The following is a 23920-nucleotide window of genomic DNA, read 5'->3' as shown; positions in this document are numbered from 1 at the left end:
TCACAGTGCTTTGCCCTGCTTAGGTGAAAGGGTGGTGTTGGAGACGTCAGCGTGGCTCCCGCTGTTCCCTCACTGCTCTCCCCTCAGCCTCATGCTGCCGTGTTTTGACTGAGGCGCATAGACGTGAGAGAGTGAAGCCAGTGGTCTACAGCAAGGCACACCGAACCCCACCCTGCTGCAAAGGAGGAACAGAAGAAATCTCTTCAGGTGTCTCTCTTTAATCAAGATGTGTTTCAGCTATTAAAGAAGCTTTGAAGAGAGAATGTTGGAGTCCAAAACTGAAGGCAGGATCCCAGGCCTTGGTTACTGCCAACTTGTCCTGGTTTAGGGCAAATTTGGAGGAGACTTTCCAAATTAGGGCCCCTCAAGTAAGCAAACCCCCATGGCCCCTGCCCCCAACCGGTTCTGGAAGGATTCCTCAGAGAGAAGTGGAAAGAACCTCTTTATTTAATAGGCACAGCACCCCCCAGCACACAAAATGAACAATACCGGATGACACCACTCTGAAAAAGATGACAAATTCAGAAAGTCTCTCTTGGGGGGTGGTCACTCTGTTCTCAGCCCCTCTGGTGCTGGGGCAGCTGCTGCAGGCCAGAAGGTGCAGACTCTTGGTGTTTCCCAGGTCCCAGTCCGGAGCAGGTTCGAAATGGTCAGAAAAAGGAAAGGAGAAATGGTCCAGGAAGAAATTTGGACAGTTTAGCTAAACTAGCTAATGAGCAAAGCAAGCAGAAGCAAACAAGCAAGAGCGAGAGAGAGCAAAGCGAAAAGCAAAAGCAGAAAAAGCAAAAGCTGCAGTCTCTGTGTCCCGCCAGGCTGATAAGAAAAGCAAAACAAAACTTTCCCTCTTCAGAGCCAGTCTTAAAGGTACAGAACATAATATCCAACATTAACAGAACACATGAATGGGGATACAAGCATCATAAAGTCACCCTGGGACACAACTGGAAGAGGAAATTGGGAAGAAAAGACGTGAAGATGATGCCTCACTCTCCAGAGATGTCCTCAAGTGAAGCTTGTGCAGCAAAAGACATTGATGGGCTGACTGCCTTACCTTTCCCAGGGTGTATTGCACTGGAGCTGGAAACGCTCCCTTTCCAGGAAGTTTGGTTTTTAGTCCCATGGAGAACTTGGGAGCCCTGGTTTTGTAGACATCCAGATCCACCTTGTCAAGTGCCGCAGGACCTGGTGTCTGCAAGAGAAGCAATGAGGTTGGTGGGTACAAGAGGCAGTGTGGATTCTTGCTGGCTGTCCATGAGTACTGTGCTGCTTTAGGTGGCTGGCCAGAGGACTAGCTGGGAGGCCTGGAGCCTTGGGAATGAGGGCTCCTTGGGAAGACAGGTAGATTTGCCAGAGAATGAGGGGAGATTCTTGCCCTTAAGGGCAGTGAGCTGTACTGTGTCAAAGCTGCTGGTGTGGAAAAATGGGGGGCTCCAGGTGTGGCTGTTCCTGGTAGTAGCAGAGCCAGAGGCCCTGTGGCTTCTTGTGCTTTGCTGCAGGTGCAGGGAAGCGTGTGTTATGTGGGGAAAGGGCGGGCACTGGGGCCCTTGTGCCCTGAGCAGAGCAGCTGAGCTTCTGCTGCTGCTGTCAGAGAACAGAAGCACAGCTCACCTTTGCCACATCTTGACAACAGCTCTGGTATTGACTCTTCCCCTTCATGGAGTAGCACGGTTCAGCAGGAGTGTATGCTGTGTTGAGTCCCAGAATCCTGGGCAAGCTGTAGGTGCCAGGAGCTGGAAACGGAATAGGAAGACAGCATAGGTCAGTCCTGTGGGAAAGGGTGCAATGCCTGGGTGGAAGAGAGTCAGCCTGCCAAGCTGGCTGTGAGGAGCAGGAAGGCTATCCTGCCCCTCATGCCAGTGCCTCTGGCTTTTGTTGCATGTGGTGTGCCTTGGCTGTTTGAAAGCAGAGGTGCCGGCTCTTGTGTGAGATGGGAGAAGTTGGTGCTGTGGGACGGCGCAAAGCCTGTTGAGCGCACACTGCCTCTTGCTGCGCAGGCTTTTTGCTAGGCCTGTTGAAGAAGCTGCAGATGCTCCCTGCAGGACACACAGGCTGTAAGAGTGTCTGTTTCCCCACGTTCCATACCTGGTGTTTGGAAACCTCTTAAACCCTTGGCTCGGGATGCCAGGCTATTGGCCGGTGCCGTATGGAAGACATGTTTGTGTGCAGGATCCGTGGTGGAGTCACCTGGGACACAGAAGGAGACAAGAAAAGTGAAGTTGGAGCCTAAGTGCAAGCCACAGAGGAGAAGTCAGGAGGAGCTGGAGGAGGTGCTCAGTCTTGCTTCTTTTCTGTCTGGAGCTCTCTGAAGCCCATTCAGGGCGTGAGCAGAGGGCTCTGTGCCCCAGTGGCACAGGGCAACAGTAAGGCCTGCTTGTCTGGCCTGGATGAAGGGCTGCAGAAATGCTACTCACTGGGTCCAGGGGTGACCAAAATCTTGCTCTTGGGATGTGCTGTCACAAGTGCTGATGGAGCCACCTGCTTCCCAGTCTTGGTGATGGATGATTGGAGGAAGTAGCGAGGACCTGGTGAGCAGGTTGCTGCGGAGGGAGCATTGCTGCCTGGAAATGAGTGTGCAGGGGCTCTGTCTTTGGTGGGATCATGAGCCATATGACCTGGGAAGCAAAGCCTGTGAAAGGACCTGTGCCTGCAAGTTTGTGGTGAAAGGAGGTTCCTAAGTGGAAGCAAGCGCTGTGCTGTGCTGTGCCTCCTGCTGCCACTACCTCCCCTGATAGTGGGTTTACCTGTTAAGCCAGGGAGCCAGTACTTGGCACCTGGGGTGCTGAATTCTGCAAGGTTTGGGCCCCGTCAGGGATGAGGTCTCCAGGTGCCTTCCTGGGGTCCCTCCATGCTGGTGGCCAGAGAAACTACAGGAAAAACTGGAGAGCTACCAAAGGGCTTCTCTGACACAGCGCCGGTCCAAAGACTTCCTGTAGCCCAGAGCAGGAAGAAAGCAAACTAGCATCACAAGAGAAAGTGAAGAAAAGTGAAGAGCAACAAGGGGTAGCAGATGGAAGAGAAGGAGGAATGGGGAGAAGCAGCAAGTTAGAAGCAAAGATGCAGCATGAACTCCCTGCTGTGCCCGCCGGCCATGATTGTTTGCCAGGCCAGCAGCAGTGGAGAAGCGCAGCGCTGGCCTGGCTGGGTGGTAGCCTCAATCCTCGTTAACTTGCTGGAAACTGTTGCCCAGAAAAGCTTCCCCACAATTCCCCTGAGCTGTTGCAGTTCTTTTGTTAAACAGCCCAACAGTAGCTCTGGGGTTCTGGAGCGGACATTCTCTGCTTTGGAGTTTGCATTTCATTGCAAAGAGTATCTCTATTTTACTACTCAGTAAAGGGTCAAGTTAGACAGTCAAATCCCTTCATGACAAAATTTAGAAAGAAAGAAGCTTTCCCTGAATTCTGGGAACAACTGCTGCGTTTTCAGAAAGTCTTCCAAGGTCTGCCAGTCTACATTTTCAAAGGTGTCTTGCTTGTCCCAGCAAACTGAGGAAATGACAGACTCTGCTGCCACAGACTCTCCCATGGAGGGAAGGGAAGCCCTGCAGGCTCCCTTGCAAATGCCTCCCCAGTGGCTACAGGCACCCCCTTTTTAGCTGAACGTCTTCACAGGAGCTTTACCAAACCAGTAGCATCCTAATGCACTTTCTGTTTCAAAAGCAGAAACTCAGTCGCTAAGAAAGAGCAGGAAGACATAGAAGAGCCACGTTAGGATACACCCTAACCTAAGCAGGAGGGAAACCTCTAATTAGGTGCAAAGTTAATAATGAAGTAGGCACCATAAGAAACGCCATATGCGGCAAAAAGCACAGGTGCAAGTCGCTGAATCATTGTAATAGTGCCCTGCATGTCTGCAGGCTGTGCTCACATGCTAGAAAAAACAAGGCTCCTGTCAGTGTGCCACAGCCCACTGACAAAGGCCTTGGCCAGGAGGGTTCTCCTGATCTGAGCAAGCGCTAGGGCTGCTCTGACACTCAGGCCTTCCGTGCACCAAGGCACCCTTCTGATGTCACTACGACGATGTGGCAACCATGCCCTGACATTACAGAGCAAACGCTCCATGTTGGTCTGTGAATTTATGCAAAGCAATAACCAACCTTCCCTAGAGCAAACACAAAAGAGCCAGGGAAATTCTTCTCTGTCATAAAGCAGCACAAACTCCCCACCATGGGCCAAACCCTGTTGTTCAGGGGATCCAAGAGGAACTCCAAGAGTGCCCCAAGCACCTACAGCCTGTACCCCAGCTGAGCACTCAGATGGGACCCAAGCAAAGGAAACCAGACCAAGAAAATGGCCCACAGTATTGCACACGGGAGAAATTATTCTCATTTTAAAAATTTTGAAGGTTTATTAAACCTTAACAAAGGACTGAATAAGGAAAAATTGCAGCATTGAGAGTCTCCATGACTAGCAGCCGTGTGCTCATCTACAAAAAGGACGCTCTGCTTTTATACCCTTAGCCCCTCCAAAAGTTTTGTCAGTCAACTCTTTCTCTGCCATCCATTGCTAGAGATTACTTTCTTGCATCTTGACTGGAGGTCAGGTGTTGTTACACCCCGCCTGCTGGTAACAAGCCAGCCCTCCCCAAATGCCCTGACTACCAAGGCTATTACAAGGGAGATAAGAAAGAGGACTATGGGAGGATACATTACGATATCATCACTACACATCTGAACATCCACATAACATCTACTTCTTAATTGTCAGAGCCAACCATTACATTACTCATCTAGAACACACAGAACTAGGAGAGAAGCCACTGTTGGCATCACAGCTGAAATCCTTCCTAACAAATCTCCCCACATATTTGCACCTTTATTAGACATGTCCAGGGCTCCGGTGCATGTACATCTCTGCCTTTCTTCCCCTTTGGCAGCAGTGGAACTGGCAGCATCTGCCCGCCAGCAGCAGCTGCTCCAAGCTGGGAATGCGAGTGGCGGTGCTGATTTCCAGAGGCTCCTGTGTCCCAAGGGAAGCCAAGGCAGGAGCAGTTGAACGGTGCTGGCGCTGCTGCTGCTCTGTGCCAGAGAGCCCCAGCTGGGCAGGGCACGGTGCCCACTGCGCTGCGGGCTCCTTCTCCTGCCAGAGCTGGGCACACCTGGGAGCAAGGCATGACAACTTGTGGGCAAACCAAGGGGTTTCTGGGGCTGCACTGCTCTGCACACACCCAGGACACCTGCAGCACAGAATTTTAACCCTCAAACAGGTGAACCAAAGGGAAACAGCTGGAAAAGATTTCATTTGGACCTTTCTTACCTGCTCAACAGAAGTCTTCAAAATGAATGTTACCAAGCAGGGCCTGATCCCTGCTGCCAGCTCAGGGTTAGAAGAGAGGCAATACTTGATTTCAGCACTGGGTGGGTGGGGAATCACTTCCATAATACGTGCACACCCAGCAATCTCACTTACTAGTTTGTATCCATGGATCTAAGACATATTCAATACTTTGCTGAAACTCACAGGCTAAATATTCCCCCAAAATATTTGATTTACTGGTTGATACCTTTTGACTTATTGATACCTAAATCACTTCTCAGAATCTACTGACATGAGAATAGGAGTGTCCTGTAGGTCCCTGCTGATCTTTGTCACAGGTTCAGGAGGAGCCCCATTCACAAAATAACCCAGGACAAAACTGGGCTTGGAAAGCAAATTCATTCTATTAGTTGCAGTAGCAAATAATACATACCAAGCCCTGGATTCCTAAAAATCTGCTGAGCAGGAGAAGGAGATGGAGCGTGGTGCTCAGCAGCAGGGGCAGGCAGGCAGTGCACTTTCAGGACATCCCCTGGATCAAAACACCTGTGCATCTCATCCTTCTCACCCTTCCAGCTCAGAACCAGGCCTTGTACCTCCTGCTCAGAAGTGGAATTTCCCAGTTATGGCATTGGCTCACACATGGCTGGCGTGTGAGATGAGGCCAATGAATCAAGGATTTAAAAGAACTGGAAGAGTTAAAATTTTAGCAAGATTTAGTTAGGGGGAAAGAGTAGAATAGAAGAGTAGGGCAGAAGAGTAGAAATAATAAGGGATAGTTAATTTTTAGCAGATAAGGTAGTTAAGGCTAGGGTAATATATCACTTGCCTGTCTTTACTATGTTTAAAGAAGCAGGATGAGATGCAGATTTCTTTGTGACAAAGAAGAGGACTGTAGCCTGCACCTGGGCCCCGAAACTTCAGCTCTAGCCAAGGGGTGCGAAAGCCTGCCAACAGGTCATAAGTAAAGAGGTCAAATTGAGGAAGACGTCTTGGCCTTCGTCAGAAGGAGACCATTCCCCACTTTAAAACCCACCAACCCACGTGAAGTGAAAGACTGCACAAACGCAAAGGAACTTTGGACTCAACTATAATGCATTTTAATACAAAGGGGAGTAGGTGGGGTTGCCTAATGAATATGTATTAGTCATTTGGGGAATTATATGAATATGTAAGACTTTTTTAGATAAGTAGAGAGCCAGAGCCCATGATTCTTCACACATGTCTTTAGGAGACGACTCCTCGTGTGCCTGGCGCTGTAATAAACATACCACCTTCTAACTTTAACTGTGGTGAGTTCTATTCCATGCTTCATTTGGTGACCGCGGCAGGAACGCTTCTCTGCTCCAGTGAGAACAGCCGGGCTGTGGACGTCTCTGGGCGCTGCCAGGACATTCCTTTCCTGGAGGCACCTCCGCTCTCGGCTGTTCCTCGTGGGGGACAGACAAGACTGCTGGGACTATGGAGAAAGGGAATATTTGTATAAAGTGACCTGTAAGGCGTACGCAGGGGAAGGGCTGTTCACAAGTCACACAGAGATGTCCTGTGCACAACGTACGCCTGTACAGTTTGGGTTTGGGTCTGGCTGCTGGCAGAAAGGATTTTCTGTGTCAATAAGGACCCCCTAGCAATTCTGGGGGTGAATTGAGCAAATCCTGTTTTATTGCTGCTATTTTTCCTGTGTGTTGTAATTGTGGTTGTGTTTTCAGTGTGGGAATGTTTGAGGAAGATGATGTGGGTGGATGCTGATGTGGTGGATGGTGTGTGTTGTGTTGAGAAAAGTGAGCATCCTGTCCCCTCATAAAGAGATAATCCTTTCATGGTGAGCTTGTGTGTGTGGACTTTCTAGTTGCAGGGGTTGGTACTCCCTGTGACACCTGGTGCTTGGGTATACAGGGGGGTTGAGTGGTTTTTCTCCCACATTGTGGTCATTTGGGGCTGTTTGGGGAGATTTTAGGATTTTGTTTGCAACACGTGCAGCAATTTATGCAGAAAACTACAGTGTGGTGGTTTACGTATGTTGAACTATGGTAGTTCCTTTCTACCGCCCCCCCTTCCCCAGGGTTTAAAATTTCCTGCCATGAGGTGGACGCTCTCTTTCCTCTCCTAGACATCCTCTTTCCTCTCCTGGACACTCCCTTTCTCTCCTGGAGTTGTTCTCCATTAAAGCTGTGGGACTATGGTCCCAAGAAGAAAGAGCGCCTCTCGTCTTTTGCTTTTGTCCTTGTCAGTGTCACTGGAGTCCAGAGCTCGCCAAACTGATCCCCCACGAGGCAAAAACTGAGAAATGGCCCCACATACACAGCTCAAAAATTGGCCGCATTTTTGATGGACTGGGGTGTTTGCCACATGTGTTGGTTTAGGGCAAATTTGGTAGAGAATTTCCAAAGGAGGGCCCCTCCATTAAGCAAACCCACATGGGTCCTCCCCCCAACCAGTTCGGGAAGAATTCCTCAGAGAGAAGTGGAAAGAACCTTTTTATTTAACAGGGACAGCACCCCCCAGCACACAAAATGAACAATACTGGATGACACCACTCTGAAAAAGATGACAAATTCAGAAAGTCTCTCTCGAGGGGTGGTTGCTCTGTTCTCAGTCCCTCCGGCGCTGGGGCAGCTGCTGCAGCCACAAGGTGAAACTCTCGGTGTTCCCAGGTCCCAGTCCGGAGCAGGTTTGGGATGGTCAAAAAAAAAAAAAAAGAGAGGAGAAACAGTCCAGGAAGCAATTTGGACTGTTTAGCTAAACTAGCTAGGAATAGAAGCAAAAGCAAGCAGGAGCGAAGCAAGCAAGAGCAAGTGAGCGAGTGAGCGAGAGAGAGAGAGAAAAGCAAAAGCAGCAAAAGCAGCAAAAGCAGCAAAAGCAGCAAAAGCAAAAGCCGCAGTCTCTGTGTCCCAGCCAGGCTGATAAGAAAACCAAAACAAAACTTTCACTCTTCAGAGCCAATCTTAAAGGTAGAGAACATAATATCCAAGATTAACAGAACACATGAATGGGGATACAAGCATCATAACGTCACCCTAGGACATTCCACCCCTTATCCCCATATCATCAACATACTACAGCACATCGTGCATTTATTCACACAAAATTTTCATCTGTTCCTCCAAAATTTACAAGCAATACCCATCATGCCCTCATCACATCCCCACACTGGACCACTGAATCCAGGCCCTATACTACAGAGCTGCAGGATTTCACCCCTTCCACCTTACTCACTCAAAGCTCCATCTATCACTTGCTCAGACCTTTGACACTTGCACATCTCCTTCTCCATCTTCCACTTGCCCAGACCTTCAACACTTACACATTTCCTTCTGTCTCATGTCTGTATGGTTTAATGTACAGACAATGGCAGTAACATCCAACAAACAGTGATATTGCATATCATTCTCACCCCACAATCAGATCTCCCTGTGGTACACATCGTGTTGTTCCATCTCTTTGCATTATCCACCATGTGCAACCTGGTCCCTGAGCAAAGACAACCCCACAAATGGGTTTGTCTGTACTCGAGGCAGAATTGACCCACACAGTCTTCCCTAACAAACCTCTGACATGCACCACTGGGACTTGATCTCCATCTATTATATTCAGGGACTCAGCCTGGGCAAGACCTGCTGGGCTGGTGGAACCCCAGGTGTTAACTAACCAGGTGAATTTGCTAAATGCTGCTCCCAATTTTTGAAAGATCCCCCACCCAAAGCTTTCAGCTGTGTTTTTAGTAGTCCATTGTACCTCTCCACTTTGCCTGCAGCTGGTGCATGGTAGGGGATATGGTACACCCACTCAATGCCATGTTCCCTGGCCCAGGTGTTGATAAGGCTGTTCTTGAAATGAGTCCCATTGTCTGACTCAATCCTCTCAGGGGTGCCATGTCTCCGCAGGATTTGCTTTTCAAGGCCCAGGATGGTGTTCCAGGCAATAGCATGAGGCACAGGGTGGGTTTCCAACCATCCCATGGTGGCTTCCACCATGGTCAGCACGTAGCGCTTGCCCTGGCGTGTCTGGGGCAGTGGGATGGAGTCAATCTGCCAGGCCTGCCCATACTTGTACTTGGACCACAGCCCACCATACCACAGGGGCTTCACCCGCTGGGCCTGCTTGATGGCAGCACACGTCTCACAGTCACGGATAACCTGAGAAATACTGTCCATGGTTAAATCCACCCCTCGGTCTCGTGCCCACTTACAGGTGGCATCTCTGCCCTGATGGCCTGAGGCATCATGGGCCCATCGAGCTAGGAATAACTCTCCTTTATGTTGTCAATCTAGGTCTATCTTTGACACCCCTATCCTTGCTGCCTGGTCTACCTGCTCATTGTTTTGGTGCTCCTCATTAGCCCAACTCTTGGGGACATGGGCATCTACATGGTGGACCTTCACAGGTAGCCTCCCTACCCTGGTAGCAATGTCTTTCCACTCTTCAGCAGCCCAAATTGGTTTTCCTCTACGCAGCCAGTTGGACTCATTCCACCTCTCCAGCCATCCCCACAGAGCATTGGCTACCACCCATGAATCAGTGTAGAGGTAGAGCTTCGGCCACTTCTCTATTTCTACAATGTCCAGGGTCAGCTGAATGGCTTTGAGATCTGCAAGTTGGCTTGATCCACCTTCACCTTGAGTGGCCTCTGCGACCTGTTGTGTGGGGCTCCATACGGCTGCTTTCCACTTCCGGTTCATCCCTAAGATGCGACAGGAACCGTCAGTCTGGGGGCAGTTGGTTATATGGAGGAGCCTCTTCAGCCCGTGTCACTGGTTCTTGCTCTTCATCTGCGACACCAAAATTTTCACCTTTGGGCCAATTTGTAATTACCTCCAAAATCCCAGGGCGATTCAGTTTACCTATATGGGCGCTGTCTCTGTCCCTCTGGGAGCCTCTCAGGAACCCTGGGCCAGTCCCGAGTCGGCAGACACCGGGGGCAGCCCCGACACGGCCGACAGCGGGGAGACACTCTCTGTGCCCCGAGGGTACTGAGGGCACCTGGGCTGGTCGCCTGTGCAGCACAAGAGACACCAGAGACATCAGTAGAAGATAAAGGGCCGACTCTTAGCAGGGGTTAATCCAAGGTTTTATTCTAGGAGTCCCAAAGGAGCCCCTACACCTCAGGGGCCTCCTGCCAAGAGCCCGGGAGATGTGCCAAGGTTACATTTAAAGGGAGGTGGAAACCCAAAGTAGATAACATTTGACTAACCAAGAAGTGACCCTAAGGGATGGGTACTGGGGGATGGACATTTAGGACAGCGTATGGGGCAAGGCTTGGGGGGCTGACCCCTGGCCTCTGGCTGATCACTCGACATCCTGGACCGAAGCTTCTGGATGGAGGGGATGGGATGCTGAGTGATTGACAGAGAGCCAGGGTGGGGGTTTGGGGATGATCTCAGCAAGGGAAAGGGATTACACAGGTGAAGGGAGGGGGGTACCATCTGGGATGAACCATTTGGGAAAAATACAGGTATTCAAAAACAAAACTATTACAAAATATTACAAAGTATAAAAACAACTACAACACACCACCCAGACCTGGTGTTTGCTGCGCAAGTGCCCAGATCTGGAAATTTCCCAGGGCTGGCACAGCCCAAGTCCAGCAATTTGCTGGCACAGAAAGCCAAAATCTGGCAATTTCCTGATGCCAATACAGGTGCCCAGACCTGGTGTTTGCTGCCACTGCCAGTGCTCAGATCTGGATATTTCCCTGTTCTGGCAGAGCCAAGTCCAGCAATTTTCTGACAAAGAAAGCCAAAATCTGGCAATTCCCTGCTACCGTCATTGGCAATGCTAAGATCCGGTGTTTGCTGGCACCACCAGTGCCCAGATGTGGGAATTTCCTGGTGCTGGCACAGCCCCAGTCGAGTAATTTTCTGGCAAAGAAAGCCAAAACCTTGTAAATACCTGGTGCTGGCCCCACCCAGACCTGGTGTTTGCTGGCACTGCCAGTGCTCAGATCCAGCAGTTTCCCAGTGGCAGCACAGCCCAAGTCCAGCAGTTTGCTGGCACAGAAAGACAAAACCCGGCAATTTTCTGGTGATAGCACCGGCACCACCCAGATCTGCGGTTAGCTGGCACCGCCAGTGCCCAGATCTGGCAATTTCCCTGTGCCACCACAACCCAAATGCAGCAATTTTCTGGCAAAGAAAGCCACAACCCAGCACTGCCCAGATCTGGTGTGCTGGGGTTGGTTTAAAACAAGAGGGAGACCTCGGCTTAAGGCCGTGGGAAAACCCTCTTTAGTTGGGGTCAGCAGGAGCTCCTGCCCATAATCCTCTTGTTCAGTTATGCAGATTGTTACTAGAAAGTTCTGAGTTCTCTTTGCTACCATTGGTTACTTTATACTGCAAAAACTGTAATATGCTTAATCCTTCCTTCCTCTTGGATCCTTCCCTCAGATCCCACCTTAACCCCTCCCCATTACTAAATGGATAAATATCCCTGCTAGACCCTGGACCCAGGCTTTTTTCTGCTTTGCTCTCTGTACTGTGCACGCCGTCCTGTTTGTTGTGTTTGCCTTCATTAAAGTTCTGTTTCCAGACAAGCAGATGAAAGCAGTCTCTGTCTGTAAAGTGGCCAGAGCTGGTTCTCAGGGAAACCACTGGCCAATGGTCCGGATGAGGACCAGAAGGTTTCACTGGTGTTTGCTGGAACCGCCAGTGCCCAGATCTGGAAATTTCCCTATTCTGACACAGCCCAAGTGCAGCAATTTGCTGGCACAGAAATCCAAAACCCGGCAACTTTCTGCTACTGGCTCTGGCACCGCCCACATCTTGTGTTTGCTGCACCAGAACCCAGATTTGGAAATTTCCCGGTGCCAGCAGAGCCCAAAACCCGCCGATTTCTGTCGCTGCCAATGACACCACCCAGATCTGGTGTTTGCTGGCAGCGCCAGTGCCCAGATCTGAAAACTTCCTGGTGCCAGCACAGCCCAAGTCCAGTGATTTGCTGGCACAGAAAGCCAAAAGTTGGAAATTTCCAGGTTCTGGCTCCAGCACCATCCAGATCTGGTGTTTTCTGGCAGCGCCAGTGCCCAGATTTGGAAATTTCCCAGTGCCTTCACAGCCCAGGTCCAGCAATTTGGTTTTAGCTAGCTTAGGCAGAGAAGTTCCTGGGACTGTGACTTTCCTTTTTCTTGGAACTGTTTAAACCTGCTCTGGACTGAAAAACCAGAAAAACACCTGCAGCTCACACCTGTGGCCCACCGAGCTCTGGGACGCTGCATTCCAGCACCAGAGGGACTTAGAAGAGACCGAGTGAGCCAACTACAACCCACAAAAAGGACTTTCTGAATTTGCCATCTCTTCAGCACTGTCAGAGGTTTTATTTAATATTATTCATTTTTCATGCTTGGGAATACTTTACTTGATAAATAAACTGGGGTTTTATTAACTTTTCCCGAGGAAAGTCTTTTCCTGAACTAGCAGGGGGAGGGGCCACTTGAACTTGGTTTCTAGACTGACCCCTTTTGGAGGTTTCTTCCCAAACTTTGCCCTAAACCAGCAAAACAGTCACAATGGAAACTTCACCAGTGGCATAATTTCCTGGTGGCAAATCTTGGGACAGAAGCTTGACCTTGTTCTCCAGGAGAGATTCTTGGCAAGAGCAGACAGGAGAAGATTCCTGGAAAACTGAAACAGCTTTCCAGAAGGGAAATGAAAATGAAAGAAACAATCCAAGATGTTTTTCTCTATTTATTTCTATGCTCCCCTTTTCCATGTTGGACTACTCCATCCCAATAGTTCTAGATGCACTGCACCTCTAAGATCGGTGACTTAGTGATTTTTAGACACTCTAAAATACCATGAGGTACAGAGAGTTTTCCTTCCCCTGTTGTTACTGGAAGGCAACACTGGAGATGTAAGTGCAGTGCTGGGCTCAGGTAGGAATCCTAGCCCAAGGGAAGGTGTCCCAACAGTGTTTGCCCCTCAGCAAGGCCAATGCACAGCAGCAAGCGAGGGGATTGCTGTGCCAGTGTGCAGGAGTCAGGGCTCTGCACCTGGGCTCACCGCTGCAAAGTTCCCGTGTTTGGACAGACTCAGGGGCTGTGCCCGGGGCACGCGGGGCTCGAACGTGGGGCTCGTGGGGCGAGCGGGGAACGGACACGGGGATGAACGGCCCCGGTGCTTCAGTTGCAGCGGCGGCAGCGGCGGCAGCAGCAGCGGCGGCAACAGCGGAAGCAGCGGCAGAAGCAGCAAGAGCAGATTCGCATCACAATCTTTCTCTTTCTCTCTTTCTTTCTCTTTCTCTCTTTCTTGGTCTTTCTCTCTTTCTTTCTCTGTGTCTCCCTTTCCCGTTGTCGGGCACCCTTCTCCCGGGGTCCCTTGCCCGGCGTCCCTCTCCTCTCCCCGCCTCCCTCTCCTCTCCCCGCCTCCCTCTCCTCTCCCCGCCTCCCTCTCCTCTCCCCGCCTCCCTCTCCCCCTGCCGGGCCGGGCCATGCCGGGCCCCGCCCGTCCCGCCGCGGTCTCGCCTCCGCCCGGCTCTGGCCGTACTGGCGGTGGCGCTGCTGGGCGGGCATCAGTGCCTGGTGCGGGGGCGGCATCGCCGCCCTTTGCCTCCGCCTGGCCCGGCCCCGGCCCCGGCCCCGGCCCCGGCTCCTCCCGGGGCCCGCGGAGGACACAGGCGGCGCGGCCGCTGCCGCCGCCTCCGCTGCGGCTTCCCCAGCCCGAGCTCCGCCGCTCGGCAGCGCGGCCGCCGGCCCCGAGCCTCCCGTGCCGCGTTGCGAGGAGCGAAGGCCTGGGCATGGCTGGTCCGGGGTGGCTGAGGGGCGCTCGGGGGCCGTTGCTGGCCCCGGGCCGAGCGCTGACAGCCGCGTCCCGCCCGCAGGGAAGGCGCACGAGGCCCTGCAGGAGCGGTACCGCCTGGGTTCGCTGCTGGGGCGCGGAGGATTCAGCAGCGTCTTCGCGGCCACGCGGCTCTCGGACGGCGCCCCGGTGAGCGGCGGGGCCGGCGGCGGGCGCAGGAGGAGGGGGCGGAGGAGGAGGAGGAGGAGGAGGAGGATGGGGCTGGGCAGGGCGGGCGGCGAGCTGAGCCCGCTGCTGCCCTTGGCTTGCAGGTGGCCATCAAAAGGGTGCCACGGAACCGCGTCCAGCACTGGGGCGAGCTGGTGAGTGAGCGGGGCCAGCGGCAGCAGCCGGGGCTGCCGGGCGGGGATGAGCCGAGGCCCGGCACGGTGGAAGCCGCCAGGACGCCTCGAGGGGGAGCGGGCGTGGGCGCAGCGCAGGGCGCAGAGCATCCCGGGCTGGCTCAGGGCTTCCCCAGGCCTGGAACGGCATCGGCCCCACTGAGGGCATCGTGCTCCTCCCGCAGCCCGACGGCAGCAGGGACCCGCTGGAGATCGTGCTGCAGGCCAAGGTGTCCACTGGCTTCCCTGGTGTGGTGCAGCTGCTGGAGTGGTTCGAGCTGCCCAACCACATCGTTATGGTGATGGAGCGGCCAGAGCGGTGTCAGGACCTGCAACGTTTCATTGAGGCACGGCGGTTCCTGCCCGAGGAGGTGGCACGGGAGCTGTTCCGGCAGGTGCTGGAGGCCGTGCGGCACTGCAACAGCTGCAGGGTCCTGCACAGGGACATCAAACCAGAGAACATCCTGCTTGACCTGGCCACCGGGCAGGCCAAACTGATCGACTTTGGCTGTGGCACCTACCTGCAAGAGACAGCCTACACCCACTTTGCAGGTGAGCCCACGTAAGGGTGTACTCCTGGTCCCGGGATCTCATGGCCCAACATCTCCCAGCCCAAGCTGGCTGTGGCAGCGGGGATTCTCCCTTTTGCTGCCAGTCAGGGGACTGAGTCTTCAGCTGAGTTGCTTTAGAGCGAGGCTGGGTGGGGAGCCATCTTCCAGCCCTGCTGGCAGCCTTTGCCAGCCACTCTGCCCAGGACTGGGGCTGGGCTGGGGCAGCCAGCCTGACCAAAACCCCCGTGGATGGGGGTAGCAGAGAGGGGGGTGGAACCTGTGCCCCAGCCAGTTTGATGTGCAGGCGAGAGGAAGGGCTTGCACTGCTCCACTCTCCCTGTTTGCCTTGGCTTCCTAATATTTTTGGGGCAATGCAGGCAGGGAGGATAAGGGCATGTTTTCCCCAGCACAGAGAGGGTTTTTCCTTTGCTTGTCATGGTCAGGCTTAGCCAGGGCTTCCTCTGCCCTCTTCCGACACCAGTGGCTTCTTTTCCAAGCCTAAGTTTGTGCACAAGTCCCAGGTGCTGGCGAGAGGGCAGTGGTCACCCTGTGTGCCACTGATGCAGCCCCCACACACCCAGGGTTGCTGGGGCCAGGCTCTGGGACCAGCAGCATTCCCCCACTGAACTCCATCTGTATTCCATAGGAACACCGTCCTACAGCCCCCCGGAATGGAATGACTTTGGCTGGTACCATGGCGAGGCAGCAACGATCTGGTCCCTGGGCATCCTGCTGCACCAGATGGTCTGCGGGGAGCACCCTTTCAGGAGGGGCCGGAACCTCAGCTGGGGCCAGCTCCTGCTGCCACAAGGGCTCTCTCAAGGTGGATCCTCTTCTCTGGGCACGGGGGGAATCCCAGTGCTGGGAGCCAGCAGCGGGCTCGTGAGCATCCCACTCTGGCAACTGCTGAGGAGGTGGCACATGTCCTGCTCTCCTCCAAAACAGGGAATTGATGGGAAAGTTTAGGCCCAGCCCTGAGCGCCTCCAGCAAGGCCTGGGCATGGCAATAGTGGGGCAAAGCCAACAGGAGCCTTCTCTGGCTGACCGGCAGTTTCTGCTTTCTCTGCCCAGAGTGCAAAGATCTGATCAGGTGGTGTTTATCCGTGAACTCCTTGGACAGACCCACATTAGAAGACCTGTTCTCTGATCCTTGGGTGCAGGATATTCCTCTGCCATAGAAGAAGGGAAAGAGCCACAGGCACACTTGGATGCAGGGCCCTGGTAAGTTGCAGCTCCACACATGCCTTGGCAATCAGCAGAGGAACCCAGACCTTTTTGTGCTGCCTGTGTCACTGCATCGGGGTCAAGGGATGGGCACACGCAGCCCTTGTGCTGCAGCTGAGCTGCTCTGCCCAGCACTGGTGGCCGCCATCCAAGCTGGTTTTGCTTGTGCTGGTTCCCTGACAGCTGGGGCCCTGGGCAGACCCTGACAGCCTGGTCTCCCCCCAGGGAAGGAGCAGGTGCCCCTGGAGAAGCTGTACCGGGTGGGGATGCTGCTGCTGCTGCTGCTGCTGCTGCTGGAGACAGCCAGGATGACATCAAGGATGAGAAGCTCTTCCTCAGCCCGGCCACTGGAGGCTGAAGATGCTGGACTTTGATTCTGGCACCTTCCTCAAAGCCAAACTCCACAGGGAATTTGCAGATGAGTCCCCACCCAGGGAAATGCTGCCAGATTTGGGCATGGCCCAGCCTGGCTGGGAAGCAAAGGTTCCCCCTTTGCTGGGGCAGATGCAACTCATCCTTCAGTCGCTGCCCAGCTGCTTTTGGCAGGGCTGGGGCATGGGCTGGGCTGGATATGAAATGGGGAGTGGGCTCCTGGCCCTGCCAACAGCCCCCAGCAGCCACCGTGGCCTGGGCTGGGGCTGGGGCTGGGGCAGCCAGCCTGACACAAACAAAGCCCCATGCTGGGAGCAGAGGTGGGACTCCAGAAGCTGTGCAGGGGCTGCTTTTCTCTGCAGGCAAGGAAGGGCTGGGCTGCTGCACTGCCCTTGTTATCTTTGGGATCACCGTGATTTTGGGGGGCAGTGAAGGGTGGAAGGGAGAAAGTGTGGGCTTCCCTCACCCGTGGGTGGGTTTTTCCCTACCATGTAGGAGTTGGGCCTTCCTCAAGGCCCTGACAGAGATAAGAGTTTTTCCCATTTTTCTTGTTTTCCCTTTTTGTCTCTAATCTCTTTTCAGGAATGTGTTGTTTGTTTTTCCAGAGGAAGTGTTCTAGGTGGTCCAGTGTGGATGGGGAAGTGCTTGGGAGCAGCTGTGGCGTGGATGGGCCGTGCCCTTGGAGAAGGCTGAGGCCATGGTTTGGGAGCAGCTTTTCTTGCAGCCGTGGGTGTTGTGAGGTGGGTCCCTGTGTGCTTGGCAGGGTGGGATCAGAGCTTTTGGGAGATGGCAGCGAGCACAGGAGCATCCTGCTCTGGGCAGCTGCTGAGGGCTGGATGTGCCGTGCTGGCTGCAGGCTGGGCACATGTCCTGCCCTCCTGCTCTGCTGCCAAAGGCAGCAGGGATGGGCAGCTCTGGGCACAGCTCTGGGCACAGCCAGCATGGCCTGGGCACCGCAGGCCTTGGCACAAGGGCACAGGAGCCCTCAGCTGACGGGCGGTTTCTGCTTTCTCTCCTTGCAGCTGGGCTCTGCGGCTGCTGAGGCTGCTCTGGGCTCTGCCAGGGCTCTGCTGGGCTCAGCCCTGGGCCCAGCTGGGCTGGCTCTGCCCTCACATTGCTCTGACAGCTTTGCATCAGATGAGCCCGTTGCGAGCACAGCGCCTGAGCTTTCTGCTTTGGCAGCTGAGTGAGACTCTGCTGCAGGCCCAGAGATTGCAGCTGGGGACACACATCCAATTGGCAAGGACCCAAACTCTCTACAGTCCCAGCTGAATGCCTGGATCTGCACAGGGTGTTTGTCTGTCCCATTCCTCCTTCTTGATTGGCTGGAATTGTGCAGTTGCACTTTCTTCCTCCTCTAGAAGTGCCTGAGTGGGCCAAAGCTGGCGAGTGGGCCGTGTTCCTGAGTTCTGATGGATTGCTGAGCTTCTTTTGTAATTCTTTGCTAATGATGATGTGCTTTGCTGAGCTTATCCTTTTGTCATGCTTTGCAGCTGTGCATGATATAAATGCCACAATTCCTTCAGTTGGTGTCTGTGTCTTTGGTAGTGACCCTGCCCACTGGTGAAACAGGGCCCCCTCTTGCCTAAGTGTTACCTGGGAAGGCAAAAAGCCTCCCTCCAAAATTCCCCCTTCCTCCTTGTTCCCCCCTTCATACCCTGAGCATGATGTGCTCTGGTCTGGGCTGTGCCCAGGCTCAGTTGGGGTCACTCCCCAGCGTGGCTGGACGAGGGGCAGGACAGGCCTTGGCTGTGCTGCAGCTCAGCAAGAATAAAACCATCTCTGCGTGCTCAGCCCTGTGCTCAGCACCCGGCCCAGCAGTGTCTCAGTGCCAGGGGCTGTGCCCTCAGTGCCTGCCAGGGCTTTCCATGGCAACTGCCAGGCCAGGTGCCCCAGGTGTCCCCCCCAGTGCCGGTTGCCATGGACACAGTGCCCAGCCCTGCCCCTTTCTGTCTGGCTGACCTGGCCTTTGGCCCTGGCAGTGCCCTTGGCTGCTGGTTCCTGGTGCCTGAGTGGCCAGCCCGGCGCTTGCTGCTGCCGCTTGGGGTGTGGCATCCCGGGTCGAGGACAGTTCTGTGGCGGCGCCTCTGCCACACTGGCCAAGCACACGCATACACCAATGTGGGGGACAGTAACTGGCCTCTATTAACGGTTGGTCAGGGTCTTTTATAACAGGGGGTAACGGTCAGTAACAGTAAAAGGGGAGGGGTTCTGCGTGATCTCGCGATATCTCGAGACCTCGCGATATTTCCCCACATTTCCCCCCCCTTTTATGACCAGTTAAAAACAAAGCAAAACTGGCAAGTAGGAAACGTGTAACTGGCAAAATGCAATTAACTTGAACAACATAACACAACTGCAATAAACTTGTAACTGCAAATGTTTAACAAACGAAAAGCTAACTATCTCTAACTGTTTTTTTCTAAAAAAAACCCCACAAACTTGTTTAAAATGTAAGGCGACCAGTCATGGGGGTGACTGAACCCTGTCTTTGAATATCTTTGTAGGACCTCCTCAGTTGTTTTTTTTTGTTTGTTTGTTTTTTTGGTTGGTTGGTTTTTTTTGTTGTTGGTTTGTTTGTTTTTTTTTTTTTAGTTGACCTCCTAGGACTGAATTATTTTCCCAGAGTCTGCGACCTGTTTGATCTTAAACTAGAGAGGATTTGGTGAGTCCATGTCCGGACTTATGTTCCCTCCAAATCGCCCTTTGATCCTTTGACACAGGGAAGAACTCTGGGTTACTTGGCATTCCATCCAAGTAGAGCCAGAACCTGGCCAGAGCTCGAACTCTACTTGATGGATACCTCTTTACATTTTTGCTGAGCTGTTTTTCCCCCCCGTCCTTCTCTGTGCCAGCCGCTCCTTTAGTTTGGTCACTGAGTTCTTTCACGACCCTGGTATGGTCTGCCATCGGGCTGCTTGATGATTCGTCGCAGCCTTTAGGAAGCAGGGCATACAGGTCGCGGGGGTGTCTGAGGATTCAGTCCTGCAAAACAAACTTTACAAATTTCATTAGTTTTTGCCCTGAAGGTATGGTTTTATCGACTTAAGCGGGCACCATTTGATTTTACTATTTTTCTTGACGGCTGCGTACCCTTGCCCTGTGAGTTCCAGTCTCCAACCCTGTTCCCATTCCCCTAGTTCATTTTTAATTATGACCTGTGGACCTTCCTCAAGTGCTCAGGTAGCCCAGTGTCACAATGTTAAGGTGTTCTTCTGGCCAGAAAGATCTGTTCACTGTATACTTTGCTAAACAGTCGGCTGCTGCAGCAATTTGTGAAGGACTGAAGGAGGAACTGGCTGACGGTTGGGGCTGTTAGGTCAAAACCCAGCACTTTGTATACAATAGAACAATATAAGTTTAATAATTACCATGAAAGTTATATAACGATAGAGTATAAAAACACGATCATCTCAAAAGTATGGTCGGAGTCAGATTTGAGTTGAATACTCCTGACACCCAGAGCTCTTAATAAAAGCACCTTCATATAATCGCTTATGTGATTATGTGTTTCTGAATGCTAACATTACCCCCGCTGCTCCCACTCTCATCTAAAATGGCAAACCACCCGAGACCATAAAGAAGATGATTACGTCACCTAATCAGCAAATATGAAACTCCCATAAGACTTAGCAGAAAAGGATTACATAACAAAAACCCCTAGAACAACCAACCACCATGCAAATAAAGAATCAAAATAACATTTCTAAACAGCGGGAATATAGGACAATATCAAAGACCCTGGTCACAACTTTTTCCCTTCGTCACCCTAACCAGAGGGGGCCACAAGCAGTATAAAGATTATGAACCTGAAACCAACAGGTGTCTACTCAGAGACTCTCGTGAGGAAAGAAGACCCAGCTCTGCTGGAGGACGGAGCTGACCTCCTCCTCCTCCACGCCGTCTGGGGAGGAGCGGTGGTGTGCGCACACCCCATGGGTCCCCTGCCTAGACTGTTTCCAGTAAAGCTGAAATCACTAAAGAGCTGCTCACGTGCCATTCATAACAGTCTGGGGGACTGGTCCGGGACAGGCCACACCCAAAGAGGACTGAGGGCCTGCGGGATATCTGGCCCTATCTGGAGCGGTCGGCAGCAGCCTAGGACCAAAGAGTGTGGAGGAGCATGGGTAAGTAAAGGCGGTGTCAGGAGTAGGAGGCAAGCGAAAGAAGCGTGTGTGAGACGGGGCCCGGCAGCTCGGAGCCCCGAAGCAGCTGTGGGCCTCCGAGTACCGCGGTTCCGGACTGCTGCGAGGGGACCGGCCAGAAATGGAGGGAAGCAGGAGAATCCTGAGTGAGTGAGACGCCTCCCAGGGGGATAAGGTGGGCCCCCCTCCGGGCGTGGGAGGAATAGAAATGTGAGTGGCACGCAAGGGGTCGGCCTTCCCCCTTCAGGCTTGGTAGGCGCCCTCAGGGCGTGCTGAGGGTGGCAGACGAATTGGTGAGTTGGCACGCAAACCCCGAACGGAGCTCCAGGTGCGAGGAGGATCGGGGCAGTGTGAGTCGCGCACAATCCCTGGAGTGGGGGGACACGGGTCCCTACCAGGGTTTGGGGTGCCCCGAGTACAGCAGCAGCACTGAGTAGAGCCAAGAGGGCCCCAGTGCCCAGGCTCGGACGGCGGTGCTGGGGGTTCAGTGTGCCGCGGTTCAGGTAGAAACCGTAAACCCACTGGAGGCCCCTGGGGGCATTGGGGTCACAGGGCAGGGCAGGGCTGGGCTTACAGGGCAGGGCAAGGCTGGACCTGCCCCTTCCTCCCCCACACACAAAATGTTTGGAGCCAACAATCTCCTCCAGTCTGTCACAACAGGCAATGTTGGAGGTGCAATCCCAATTGTGGCCATGGGCACCTGGCTGAGAAGGACAGTTCTTTTCCATAGGAAGGAAAGCACAGAGCTCCAAAGTTTTGGAAGGCAGGTGAGAGCCTCAGTAGGCCAAGGCCAGCCAGACTTGTCAGTAATAGCAGATTTTGGATTTAGGGAATTTTGGAGGTGGAAACCCAATCTCGGCCATGGGCACCTGGAGAAGCAGGACAGTTCTTTCCCATGGGAAGGAGAGCATGGAGCCTCCCCCAGTGTTTTGGGGATAGATGAGAGGTGACCCTTGTGAAACCACTGCCAGCCAGACTTGTCCTGGCAATATTCCTATGGGAACAATCCCTGGATAGAAGGAAATTTGGAGGTGAAATCCCAATTCTGGCAAAGCTGCCTGGAGTAGAAGGACAGTTCTTTTCCATTGGGAAGGAAAGCACAGAGCCCCAGTGTTTCAGCAGCAGATGAGATGTGACCCTCAACATGCAAAGGTCCCTTGGACCAGTCAGGCAGCCCATGGGAGGCCAAACCAGCCAGAGCTGTTCCATGTTCCCTTGGTTTTATGGGGTTCCGGAGTGTCACAATGGTGCCTTGGATCCATGGGGATCCGCAGTGTCATAATGGTGACTTGATTCCATGGGTTCCAGCAGTGTCACAATGGCCCCTTGATTACGAGAAGACCTGCAGAGTCACACTGGCCCCCAGGTTTGATGGGGTCCCACAAGGTCACAGTGGCCCCCAGGTGTCATAAGGCCCCGCAGTGTCACAGTGGTCCCAAGGATTCCATGAGGCCTTGCAGTGTCACCATGGTCTCCATGGTTCCCCAGGCCCCACAATGTCACGGGACTCCTCTGTTCCATGAGCCCTGCAATGTCACAATGGACCTTTGGACCCTGGGGCTTTGCTGTGTCACAATGGTCTCCTCTGGCTCCACAGTGTCACAATGGACCATTGATGACAGGAGGCCACTCTGTGTCACCCTGGAGCTTTGGTTCCATGCAGCCCTGCAGTGTCACAATGGTCTCCTTTGGTTGCCCAGTGTCACAATGGACCACTGATGTCATGAGGCCCTGCAGTGTCACAATGGACCTTTGGTTCCATGCAGCCCTGCAGTGTCACAAAGGCCTCTTGGTTTCACGAGGCCCCACAATATCACAATGGTCCTCTTGGTTCTCTGGGGACCCCCAGGGGCACAATGGTCTCTGTGATTCCATGGTGCCTCTCAGTGTCACCAATGGCTCCTTGGTTCCATAAGGCTGTAAAGTGTCTTAATTGTCTTTGCATGGTTCCAATGTCACAATGAACCTTTGGTTCCATGGAGACTTGCAGTGTCACAATGGCCCCTTGGTTCCATGACACCCCAAAGTGTCATAATGGTCTCCATGGTTCCATGAGGCCTTACAATGTCACAATGGACCCTTGGTTTGATGGGGCCTCTCAGTGTCACAATGATCCCTACATTCCATGGAGCCACACAGTGTCAGTACAGTCCCCTTGGTTCCATGAGGCCCAGCAATGTCCCCGTGGTCCCTTGGTCTCACAGGGCTCCAAAGTGTCACAATGGTCCCTTGGTCTCACAGGGCCCCACCATGTCACAGTGATCCCTTGGTCTCACAGGGCCCCAAAGTGTCACAATGGTCCCTTGGTCTCACAGGGCCCCACAGTGTCACAATGATGCCTTGGTTCCATGGCCCTGTGCTGGTGCATTCCCCCCTGCCCTTCTCAGGCCACCCTGCCAGCTGAGAAATGCTCCTTGGGCCTCAGCCTTGGCCAACAGCCCCTGGGCTCAGCTCCTCTGCAGCTCATCACAAACACTGTCTGCTCCAGGCACTGTTGCTGCCCAACCAGCTCCTGCTTTCTGTAGCAGCAGCCCTGGGAACTGGTTTTGTTCCCTCAGTGGCACAACATCCCTGTTCTTACCCTGCCAAAGAAAGCTGTTGGTGCCCAGTGCGGCCAGGATGAGGCATTGCTGGGACTGAAGCCCCTCTCTTGGGGCCCTGCAAACAGCGCTCCAGAAGGAGCCCTTTGAGCTCTCCTGGGCCAGCGACTCCCTCTGAGCGGGGCCTCTCAGAGCCGGGAACTCTCCCGTTTGCTGCACTCGGGGATCCTGAACAAGCACAGAGCCTGGGCCGATCCCCCCACTCCTCCAGGCTCCCACCGGAGCAGGCTGTGGCGCCTTCCCCTCCACGTGAACAAGCGGCGACGACTCCGCTCCCATGTGAGCAACCGCTGCTGCTGACCCTTCCCAAAACCGAAGAAAAACAGGTAACCATCCCCAACGTCAGATCTCCCTTGGCCTATTGAACGAGGCAGCGAATGAGGAGGGCAACCACGGGAGACAGTGAGGATGAGGAAGAGAAGCCCCGTTTCTTCCCTTTACAGGAGGTGCCGACAGCATTGGCTTTGTACACGCCCCGATAGACACCAGTGATGTGCAAGCGTTCAAGAAAGAGATGGGAAAATTAATGGATGATCCTTTGGGGGTGGCAGAAAGGCTAGATGAATTTCTAGGGACCAGCACCTACACCGAGGAGGATCTCCAAGCGATCATGAGATCGGTGTTCAACAATGAGGAGAGGGACATGATCAGACTAGCAGTGATCAAA

At 53.4% G+C, this 23920-nt stretch overlaps 1 pseudogene; it reads right to left on the bottom strand.

The window, feature by feature from the left end:
• Nucleotides 1–217: 217 nt before the first annotated feature.
• Nucleotides 218–2847, bottom strand: LOC143694698 (ciliary microtubule associated protein 1A-like; annotated as a pseudogene).
• Between the last annotated feature and the right edge of the window lie 21073 nt (nt 2848–23920).

The sequence above is a fragment of the Agelaius phoeniceus genome, chromosome 8 (assembly GCF_051311805.1).
Source record: "Agelaius phoeniceus isolate bAgePho1 chromosome 8, bAgePho1.hap1, whole genome shotgun sequence".
NCBI lineage: Eukaryota > Metazoa > Chordata > Aves > Passeriformes > Icteridae > Agelaius > Agelaius phoeniceus.
This window is presented reverse-complemented; position numbering and strand designations above follow the sequence as displayed.